Source organism: Mastomys coucha, unplaced genomic scaffold, assembly GCF_008632895.1.
Source record: "Mastomys coucha isolate ucsf_1 unplaced genomic scaffold, UCSF_Mcou_1 pScaffold12, whole genome shotgun sequence".
Lineage (NCBI taxonomy): Eukaryota > Metazoa > Chordata > Mammalia > Rodentia > Muridae > Mastomys > Mastomys coucha.
In genome coordinates, this window is record NW_022196894.1 from 70649053 (window position 1) to 70660957 (window position 11905).

The following is an 11905-nucleotide window of genomic DNA, read 5'->3' on the forward strand; positions in this document are numbered from 1 at the left end:
AACTCACTCTGTAAACTATGCTGGCCTCCAACACAGAAATCCTCCTGCCTCTGCCTTCTAAGTGCTGGGATTAAAGGTGTGTGTCACCACTGCTGGGCTAGAGCAGTGGTTCTTAATGACCCCTTCAAGGGGTCAAATGATCCTTTCACAGGGGTCACCTAAGACCATCAGAAAACACAATTTGATATTTACATTACAAGTCACAACAGTAGCAAAATTACAATTATGAAGTAGCAATGAAAATAATTTTATGGTTGGGAACCACTGCAAGATAAGAAGCATAAGGAAGGTTGAGAACCACTGTTCTAGAAGCTAAGAAAGCTCATATATACATATACAAACCCACCCCCCCCACACACACTTATATAAATAGTATACATGTTAACAAATAGTACAAGTAGTGCAATGTGACATTTAGTCTTAGATATCTTACCAAAGCATGGGAATTGATTGAGCTGATTATCTGTAAATGTATGCCAGTGGTTCAATGGCACAAGCAATAAATATGTGAATTCTCTCTAGTATTAGAACATACCATGAACTATTTTTGCTACTCTTTTCTATCAAAGGCAATTTGCAGGAAAAGCGCTCATATTTGCTTAGTCTCTTTCCTTTGTGCCAATTCACCAGTTCCATCCAATTGTGAAAGCAGTACCCCACCAATGGGAGGAGTGTCCCACCAATTAGTAACCATCTGTGTCAGGGATAAAAGACAAAGGCCAATTTAGCCCTGTGTGCTTGCTAAGCACCGTTTGTATTCTGGGGCATCCTTTTTGGAAAAAGAAATGGCCTTGCTGAATTACTTTTGCTTTTTCTGTGTGTTCCTTTGTGGAACACCGGGATTATTCTTTGCCAGTATAATTGTTTATACCAGTCTAAGCCAAGAAATAAGTCTAGAGGAATCAGCCCCATAATGGAAAGTTCCCATTGTAAATACATAAGCCTCATAGCTTCCAGCCTCTAACTTATAAAGCAGGTGTGATTATTCCTTCCTCAGTCACACAGCATTTCAAAGACTCTGAAACTCTAGCTGTCATTCTGATGGAAATCCTCATAGTGAGATAAATCTTCAGTTTTACTGCAGGCAACTGCCAAAGGAAAAGAACATCTATATTTACCAGAAAGCTATAGATGGTGCTTGGTGTGATGGTGACAAAGCTCCGAGTTTAAGCTACTATGTTTCTTTGCTTTAGTTTTAAGGGATATAAGATTGTGTGTGTGTATGTGTGTGTGTGTGTGTGTGTTGAATAATTTTCATTTGGTTAAGTAGACAGCCATATACACGGAATAGCTTTTTATTATGTCAAATGGCCCTGTAATAATAAGTTATTTGGGAAAGCTTACCCTGGTCAGTTTCTACTTATTGTGTTAACAGGAGCAAAATCAATGAGACTCACTCTGTTGACGATTTGGAAGTACATGTAGCATTGACAGACTTGAATTGATAATAAACCACTCTGGCTCAGAAGGGACTTACTAACAGAAATCATTGGATACAATTAATCACATGTTGCCATTGAATTCCCAGACTGCCAGGAAGTAGACTGCTATCTTCTGCCAGGAAGCAGAAAGGACAGAGAGTACCAGTCAAGAGCATCAGTGGCTGGGGCACAGCTATGGTCACTAAGCGAAATTCTTAAGGAACAGGGACCCTGTGTGAACTCAATATTGCACTGTGAGAGAAAGAGAAAAAAAAAGTGTTTTTACCCCAGTTTCAGTTTGTTCATTTTTAATGCTTTTCTTTTTTCCAGATCAACACTGGATCAGACTTTCCTGCTGGGATCCATGCTTAACTACTGCCAGTCAATCAGACCATAGCTCTATACATGTTATTTATCAGGACACTCTGGGAGATGTATGCAATGAACCCCATAGAAAATTTCTTACTTTTTAAAAGAAACAATACACACCATAAAAAATAGAATTTAATTAATTCAGTGCAATAATTTTAAGACAATATATCTAAAACATCATTATAATATAAACCATACGAGAATTTTTAAGGAGATCCACTTTACAACCATTTTTGCTTGTAAAGCATTTTTTTTATCGTAAAACATATGTCAAGTTGATCTATACACAGCCCAGTAACTCAATGGCCAGATGTGTTTAGTGGTGACTATTTTGAAGGGTATTGTTCTAGATTTCACAGACATTTGAGAAACCTTGTTATCAGATACAGCTGTAATTTTTCTTTAACTTGAACTTGGGCAAAGTGTCAATATATTAGTAAAATTTACAGTCATAATACAAGGTAACTATACAAAAACAATGTTTAAGAAATGGATTTATTTTGACTTATATAAACATGTACCCATTCATCTCACAGGTACTTAGTGCTAGGTTGCTGCAATAACTCTTATTGTACTGATGTAATTGTAGTCTCTGAGGCTTACTGCCACCATCTACAAACCTAGGTAGTCCTGGAAGCTTCTAGCTTCCATACAGTCTAGTCTAGGCCTGTTATGTTTTCAGCCTCTGAGGCTTTCTATGAATAAGCTCACCCTTTGTTGTTCTTTCTGAACTCTGTGTGGCTGATTCAACTCCTCTTTTCTGGCTCAAACTCCTTTCCAAGCTGACTGATTCAATTTAACTTCTCTCTCCTCCTATAACTGAATTGTTCTGCTTGGCCTCATACTAACTTTGGCAATATGTTCTAATCTTCTGACTCCTTCTTATTCTCTGGCTCCTTCTGTCTCCACCTGCAACCTTTGTGCAACCTGTCTCTTTATAAGTGTCCAGGTAAAACTGCCTCCTCTGTCTCTGCACTGCCCTTTCAAGTAACTTCTCTTTCCTTTCTCATCTCCTGAGAGTTGGGCAGACCCTATTTTGTCAAAATTTTCTCTGATTTGTCATTTTGTCTGCCACTCAATTAGATACGACTTTCAAACATGGGTGTTTCCTTCTACAAACTAACTTTACCTTCTTTGTTTGAAATTAAAGGTGTATATTAAAGGTGTGTCTGCATTCCAGCCAATGGGATTAAAGGTGAATGAATGCAAAGGGCCCTGTCCAGTCAGAGTAGCCATGTTGTTGGATTAAAATCCTTCTACACTAGGGTCTTTTCTAAGTTCCAGAGAATTCAGCAATGACCAGATAGACACTATTCTTACATGGAGTTCAACTTCTAGTTTTGTTTGTTTGGTTGGTTGGTTGGTTGGTTTAACTTCTAAACTGATTCTAAGTGAAAGTACAATAAACAGGTCATGCTTTAGAATGGTTTTCAACTTGGAATTCTTTTCTCTGGTGGTGAGCTCAGCCATTCCATCTACTATACATTTGTGTTATTCTGGCTGCCTGTGTTTTAACTACAACACTACACATGGGCTTCTTTTCCTCAGAAGCCCTTGCATTTCTTAATGCTCTTCAAACTGACTGGTTTTCGATGATCTCTGCCCCGATTCTTCTCCATTTATTGAACCTCTACTTGCAATCCAACATAAGGTTGAATGAATTCCCTTTCATGAAACTTTCCCAGCTCCATTTTCCATGCCTTGTTCACAAAGACTTTGTTCATGTCATTTGTTTTGGGCTCTTTGTGTGCCATCTGTGCTCAGAATATCTTTTGTGTTAGCTCTTATGACTCTTGTGGAGAAGGACACATGACCAATATTCAGAGAAGGTAGGCATAATGGATGGATATTGTACAAATGTACTATCTCATTCTTTTACATTGTTTGTAACCCAAAAGACTTATAGCCATGAGTCTATACACTGTAGTTATTGATGGCTTTTGTTATTAACTATCCTGTTCTTTTGTATTGAGACACTGAAAAAGATTATAGGGAGGACAGTTTGCATCTGACTTACAGAGAAATGGGAGCAGAGAAACAGCCTGTCATGCCTCTGTTCCCTACTTTTCTCTCTTCAGAAAGGAGTAACCTCTGATGTTGTATCTCAGTCATTGTTCATTATTCTCGCTCTGTCATCTTCATTGTTTTCTGAATATCAATAGTTTGTAGTTGTAGCAGCTGAGTTACTCCTGCTATCAGGAAGGAAATCTCTAAGCTACTTGTTATAGTTTGAAAAGAAAACATGAATATGAAAAAGATTTGTGGAGAAGGTGGACGGGGTGATGGTAAGGTGGGGGGATGAGAGTCATCAGTGTACAAGGTGCAGATAAATAAAGTTGTAAAATGACAAGAGACAATAAAAAAATGAAATGCCCCTAAGTTCTGAAGGTAGCATTGTTCACTCCTTTATGAAGCATTAAATGTGTGAACACATTTTATCAAACCTCATTATTATAAAGCTTTACCTGTATAAATCACAGAACTAGTCTGAATAGAATTAGACCACAAAATTTTAAAAGAATTTGTGCTTCCTCCCAGTGACTTTATATAGCCTTAAATATCTTTTCTAGAATACATTAATATCTTTTGGGGCCTAAAGTAGACTTTGTCTACATTTCTGTACTTTTGCTACTACCTAGTACTATAGAATCTTATGGTCAGGTAAAGATAATCCTATAGACTGTGATTCTCTCTAGTTCTTCATTTTTAGAAAAGGGCTTGCTACATAATCCATGCTGGGCTAGAAAAGGCTGTCCCTCTGTTTCTGTATTATAAATGTATCACCATGTCTGGCCTAATTCTGTTATCCTTTAGGGAATGACTTCCAAACTATTGACAAATGAATTGTATAGTATTTACATAGATTGTATATAATTAGGTTATCTTGAGATTTTTATAAAAGAGTATAAACTTGTAATTCTAAAATGGGTCAGCAATATTCCTGGTTTTTAATAAAAAAAGTTCCTGGTTTTTATTTTGTTCATTTTATTTTGTTCATTTTATTTTGTTCATCATGTGTGTGTGTGTGCACGTGCGCACGTGCGCATATATAGAAGAAAATTAGGATTAATTATCAACCTTACAAAATCTAAAAGCACTAGGATGATGGGTCTCTGGGGGCGGGGTTCTGGGAATACCTGTTGAGGAATATATTTATTAGGGTAATATAGGTACAAAAACTTCTTACTGATACAAAAAAACCAAAACGAACAAACAAAAAACCTCCCAAACCTTCCTTCCTATTTTGGCATTTATTGGCACCTATATTGGTGCCTTCCTGTGGATGGCACCATTCCTTCAGCAGTATATTCTGTATAAGAATGAAGTGAGACAAATATTAACATCATGTGTTAATTCAATGCTTTTTGCTCTTGATTGTGAATGTGATGTGTGACTCTTCAAATTTCTAGGGCCTTGACTTCTTAGTGGTAGACTGTGAACTAGACCTATAAACCAAATATTATCTTCTTCCTTTATACTGAGCTTGTCAAGGTATTTGTTATCACAGGAAGAACTAAAGAAACCAATGCCTAATCTAAGGTATATTAGATTACATTAGAAAAATTATTGTTCTTTCTTTCAGAAACATCAAACTCATTTTCTCACTGCCAACCTTAAGATTTGAGTTTCGCATAGATAGTCCTGGCAAAACTTACTTTGAAGAACAAAACCCCAAACCAACCACTTCTTGGCTTAGAAGCTATATGAAATTTACAGATGTCCAATCACTTTCCTGTATTTCAAAATGTTTCTCTGTGAAGTGTGATATTCAAGGTAGGTTTTTTTGGGGGGGAGTGGGTTGGGGTGGGGAATAAAGCTTATTTATTTCCTTAAGAATATGGAAGAATTAGTTTTGGGGGCTATTTTCATACACTTTTCTTTCTTTCCTTCTTTCTCTCTATCTTTCTCTCCTTTTTTTCTCCCTTCCTTCTTTCCTTCCTTCCTTTATTTCTTTCTTCCTAAAGAATTATCTATTTATTTTATGTATATAAGCATACTGTATCTATCTTCTGACATGCCAGAAGAGGACCTTAGATCCTAGTACAGTTAGTTATGAGCCACCATGTGGTTGCTGGGAGTTGATCTCAGGACCTCTGAAAGAACAATCAGTGTTCTTAACCACTGAGCCATTTCTCCATCCCCCATATATTCTTTTCTATTCTCAAGTTGCTGTACTTCTTTTCCATCAGTGGTTTCACTTTCCATGATTTCAATTAATGAAAGAAAGCCAAATCCTCACCCACCAAAATTATGGTTGTCTTGACTTTTCAAAAAGAAATGGTACTTAAATGTTTTATCAAGTACATAGTTATAAGTGCTCTTTTATTATTGTCATTAATCCTCTGCTGTGTCTAACAAATAAATTAAACTTCAAGCATGAATGCTTAGGGAAAAATCAAATATATAAATGATTCCATAGCTCTTAGATTTGAGGCAGTAACTGCTTATCTTGGGTTGTGTCTATCAACCATAAGGAAGTATTATGTTATTTTAAATATTTTTTTCATATCTTGAAAAGTGGAGTTTTAAAAGATTTTAATGGCTTCTCTAAGAGATAGTTTTGAAGAATATCAACTTTAATATGAGAAATTAACTCCATTGTGGTGATTTCAGGCAAAGGCTGCTTCACCTAGTTGATAAGCTAATAGCAGGAATAGATATTCCTCTCTTTTTATACTTTCTCAGACCTTCCTAGTGCTAACTATTTGAGAGAATATTCAGAAAGCCCTCCTTCACAATGGCTAATGAATAAGTAATCAACTGTTCCCCACAAGATAAGTAAAGTGGAATATTTGAAACTATGAATCATTCTAGGGAGATGAATGGAGTCAAGTAATACTACATGGCATAAATTTTGCTTTATCAGAGGAATTAGGCTCACATTGAATTCATGCCTGTTGTGAGTAAAATCCGTCATTCAGAATTAGGAGGCATTTCAACTCTCATATTGAACTAGCTTTTTAAAGTAGAATTAATGGCATGTAATTTGTCAGATTTCTTTATGCTAACTTACATTATTTTGATACGTGCTTATATTGGACACTGATTATCAGCTCTTCCTAAACTCTTTTGTTGGGAAAAACATTATTTTTCTACAAGATATAAAATAAACAATGATTATGTCATTTGTGTCTCCAAAAGTAACTCATGGGAGCTCCAATGGTATTTCTTCTCACTGCATTCTCAGTGCCATACTTTTCTCCCTTTCTAAGAGGCTATTTAATTTATATTCATATAAAGTGAGAACTCAGGTTAATTTTAATGTTAATTTTTCACTACCTAATGAAAATGAACATTTTTCCATGTTTACACTGGCCACTGAGATACCTTCCTTTATAAATTACTTGCTTAAATCTTTATTTTATTCTTAATTTATGTTATCTGTTGTTTACTGAAGTTATCTAATTATAGAAGCTTACCATGTCTTGTTTAAGTTTGTGTATAATTTAGAGATGACATAGGCTACATTTTGCTGGCAATTCATTTTTTTAATGTTCTCTTTACCTCAAGGAGAACCATTGAAATATTTATTTTGTGCCACACTGAAGTTTCTTCCTTCCTTCTTGCAGACTGTTTGCCTCCTTCTACTAAATTCAATTGCACTTCTGATTCCTGTGTTCTCTTGATGTGTTGCAATTGAGAGCCATGAAAAAGGGTCACAACTTATGATGCCATCTACTGATTGTGGCAGCTTCTCTGTTGAGCCCAATCTGAGCTGCTTTTTCCAGATTAACAATAGACGTTTGTCTTTATATAACTGTCTGGAGCTCACTTTCGAACACCTTTTCTTTTGGTGAAGCTCTTGGTATTTATATATTTAACAGTAAACTGCAAATATAGTAATTATTGTATATTATCCTACAAATGATGAGAAAATGAATTTTTATTTATTTATATGAATTATCTGATATTACTAAAGAACTTTAGTGATTTATGTGAGTGTATTTAATAAGGTCTGAAAGTCAGTACATGGTGTTGTTCGTTGAAAACTCACAATTTAATATGGTTATTGTTTTTCTATTAATGTGAGTTAACATGTCCAGACATCATCTCTATCTTGAAGAAATAAACTTAGCAACACTCCAGAGCGTTTTTCACATTGCCTCAACAATGTAGCACTGTTTCTGATTCAAGTTACAAACGTAATAACTACAGTAGACAGGGGAGACATAGAATCTTGCTTCTTTGCTTCAAGCAACTACATGTCAGCCTTAAGGTCATTGGTGTAGCTCCCAGGTGCAAAGTACAATATAAAATCCTGAGTAAATTCATGTAAAACCTACTGAAGTAGCACCTTACACTGTGGGGGTAAAATTGTCACTCCCATGAATATAACAAGGTATAATATAACAAGGTATAACATCCACCAATAGCCTGTCTATAGAAAAGAAATCCAAGAAGAGTATGACATATAGTATTATTCCTCGATTCTCATGGAGAAATTATGGACAAGCGTTCGAGAAGCTCTCAGTTGATCTTAAGTCACTGTATAATCAATGATATTAACTTAAACAATGCCACTAGAGTTAAGACAAAATAATTTAAATTTCTCAATTACAGAAACCAGAGGAAAAAACACTTATGTTTACTTAAATAATTCAAGAAGGCATATGTGGGGCTGGAGAGATGGCTTAGTAGGTAAGGAAAGCATTTGCTATGCAAATCTGGCAACCTGAATTTCACCCAGAGAACCTACATAAGGACTGAATGAGAGAACTTATTCCACAAGGTTGCCTTCTGTTTTCCATACACACGATAACAAACGCACAAACATGCATTCATAAAATAATAAAATATGTGTCTGATTAGGAATTAAATGTTGAATGCCTTTTATGGCAAGCATAAATCATTTTCAGAGATTATCTTGCTCAATCTAGTCCCAATTATCCTGTTAGGTATTCATTGGCCTTTATAGGTGAGACATTTGAGAGTAGGGGGCATTGCTCTAATGCCCCCTAAGACTGTGTGGCCTCAGAAGGCAAGCTCGAATTTAAACTGAGGTGAGTACAAGCTTTGAAGTTCTCATTGTCACATAATCCTCTTACCAAACTTGGAAGACCTAGTTTCTACATTCCCAGTTGTAATAGAATGAAGCAGGCTTTTAGCATTGTTTATAAAACTATGGAAAAAGCACAGCTCTGCAGCTCTACCTTTAGGAATAGCCCACAAAGATTCAAAAGCAGTGTTTGTAGAAAGTAACATTTGGAAGAGCTATTTATGCATGTGCGCTTTTTTTCTTTTCTTTTCTTTGTTTCTTTGTTTCTTTCTTCCTTTCTTTCTTTGTTTCTTTGTTTCTTTCTTCCTTCCTTCGTTTGTTTGTTTGTATGTTTCTTTCTTTCTTTCTTTCTTCCTTCCTTCCTTCCTTTCATTCTTTCTTTCTTTTTTTCTTCCCAAGGATTCTAGGTGTGTCTAGAACTGCCCTAGAAGCTGTCCTAGAACTCTCCCTTAGACCAGGCTTGACTTGAAGTCAGAGACCCAGCTGCCTTTGCCTCTTGAGTGCTAGGACTAAAGGCACATGCTACCACCCCTGGTACATGTGTGTCCTTAATAACACTAAATAATCAGAAAGTGGAAGAAATGGAAATGCTCATTGGTAGATGAATGGGATAAACTATAGCACATGGATAGACAATAAAAAAAACATTAAAACAAAGGTAAGAAAAATCTTGTGCATAAAACAATATAGATGAAAACTGCAGAGTATCTTAATCACACATAGAAAACATTTCATGTGGTTCTATTAAAATGGGCTACCAACAATAGCCAAACATATGGAGATGGGGAAAAAAAGCCTAGAGATGCTTAATAGGAAGAGAACTTCAACTTTGCAGTTTGAGAATAATCCTTGTGTATTTGATATAAGATAAAAATATATATAAACATGAATTCGCTGATCTGTATGCTTACAGGTGTTTAGATGGTTAACCTTATGCTATGTGTTTTGCTATAACTTAAGAATTGACTTACATACTGTCTGAAAGAAATGACCATACAGTCTAGCACCATATTATGTGATCAGTAACAGCAGCTATTCTTGATTTTGCCTACCAGTTTCTTTGTACTTTGATTAATTTTTTTTCAGGTCCCAGCATCTGGTGGAATTGAGTGAAATAACAGAACTGAATTTCAGAACCATCAGCCATGAACACTTCAATAAATTACTATTATTTATGAGGTTATATCTGTTAAATATCCCATGCTCACCATTCCCGTTTTAACTCCCTCAACAATTACATACAAAATCAATTGTCAGCTCAGACTGGTATGAGGATATAGTTCTTTATAATTAAATGGCATACAGCAAGTAGTAGCAAACAGAAGACTACAGAATAAGAGTGACGGTAGAGTTTTATTATAAAATATCTTTTTCTTTTTTTTTCGAGACAGGGTCTCTCTGTGTAGCCCTGGCTGTCCTGGAACTCACTCTGTAGACCAGGCAGGCCTCAAACTCAGAAATCCACCTACCTCTGTCTCCCAAGTGCTGGGATTAAAGGCATGCACCACCACTGCCCGGCATAAAATATCTTTTAAAAAACCCATACAGGATTAATTTTCAGAGCTGCAATATTTGTGCAATTGCACCATGTTCTAAAGGTGTTTGTTTGCCACACAGAGTTTCATAAATTTTCAAGCTAGGAAAAATTTAAGCCTAATGACCACTTTTGTCATTCTTTCTGTGCAACACGGTAGCCTCAGCTTTAGGTGATTGTCACTTTGAGTCACAAAGTCTGTTACATAACTGGTTATATATCTACAACTTACATATTATACCAAGACAATAAACTACAACTTCTAAAGTATTGTAAGAAATCTCAAACATTGGAACTTCAAAAATGTTAGTAAATTATATATATATATGTATATATATAATATATATATAATTTATATATCAGATATATTTAATAAGTATTATCTGAGGTCCATACATGTACCTGGATTAATATGTATATTGAAAACACTATCAATTTGCCAATTCTTTTTTAAGAACTGTGTGTTATGCAACTTTGATCACTTATGTTAGCAATATACCAGTTACTGAGTATTAGTGTTTGTTAGTACACAAATACCTACATGGTCCCAATATAAAATCAATAAGAAAATACTTTGATAATTTACATATAATTCACCTGAAAGTATCAAAAGGCTTTATATGTGCTACACTTTTAAATTTTATATATGTTTGTACATTGTTCCAAAGTTGCAGAGTCTGCTAAGCTTATAAAAAGAAATTAACTTTTTCATTTGTATCATTTTATGGTGCAATACTATCACAATCTAATTTTGATTTAAAATTTCCTATTACAATGACAAAATGTTTTATGGAACACATTTTTGTACAAAACTATAAGGTTTTAAGGGAGTTTCCAATCTGATTTCACAAGAGCTATTTCCCTAGGACTCACATCTTCAACATTTAGGTCAACAGAGAGTGTGTGGTAGCAGCTATTATAAACTGCTTGTGGCATATGCATAGTGACCTTGCCTGATCTGTGACCAGCACAACAATAATTAAAACAATTAAAACAAAATGCAGAAAATATAACAGAAATATTTAATCACACACATTTGGAGTAAAGATTTGTTCATTTCATTTCCCCAACTCAACTTTAATTATTTATAAAGGTAAAAAATAAAATCAGTGGAATAAAATCTCATTAAATTCTGTTGGGCAGCATTATGTTGTATGAGTAGGCAAGTAACAATTACCAACATTTTTTAATTTAAAACTTTCACAGGGTAGAGCACAAATGCAGTCCTAATGCTTCCACAGATTATAAATAACATCAAGACTCCTTCTGGCCTTTGGGAAAATTACAGGGGCCAGCAGTACATCCATAGTGCAATGGATAATCCTTGCCCGGGGAAAGCCACCTTTTTGATCCGGTTTTCTCTACCAGGTGTTAATCTTATCCTTTAAGATCGTTTAAGATACCCTGGGAGCTCTGAGGGTACTAGTTAGTTCATATTGTTGTTCCTCCTAAGGGGCTGCAAACCCCTCAGCAACCACCAACCAAGGACTGCACATGGAGGGGTCTGATTGTTCAGGCAGCATGTGTATGGTAGAGGATTGCAAAGTCGATCATCAATAGGAGGAGAGGACCTCGGCCCTT

General features: G+C 35.5%; 1 non-coding gene across 1 annotated transcript; it reads right to left on the reverse strand.

Annotated features, from left to right (window-relative positions):
* Positions 1-11532: 11532 nt before the first annotated feature.
* On the reverse strand, positions 11533-11700 carry LOC116086764. Its single transcript, XR_004117110.1, has one exon. It is a non-coding gene; the product is annotated as a U1 spliceosomal RNA (small nuclear RNA).
* Positions 11701-11905: the final 205 nt, after the last annotated feature.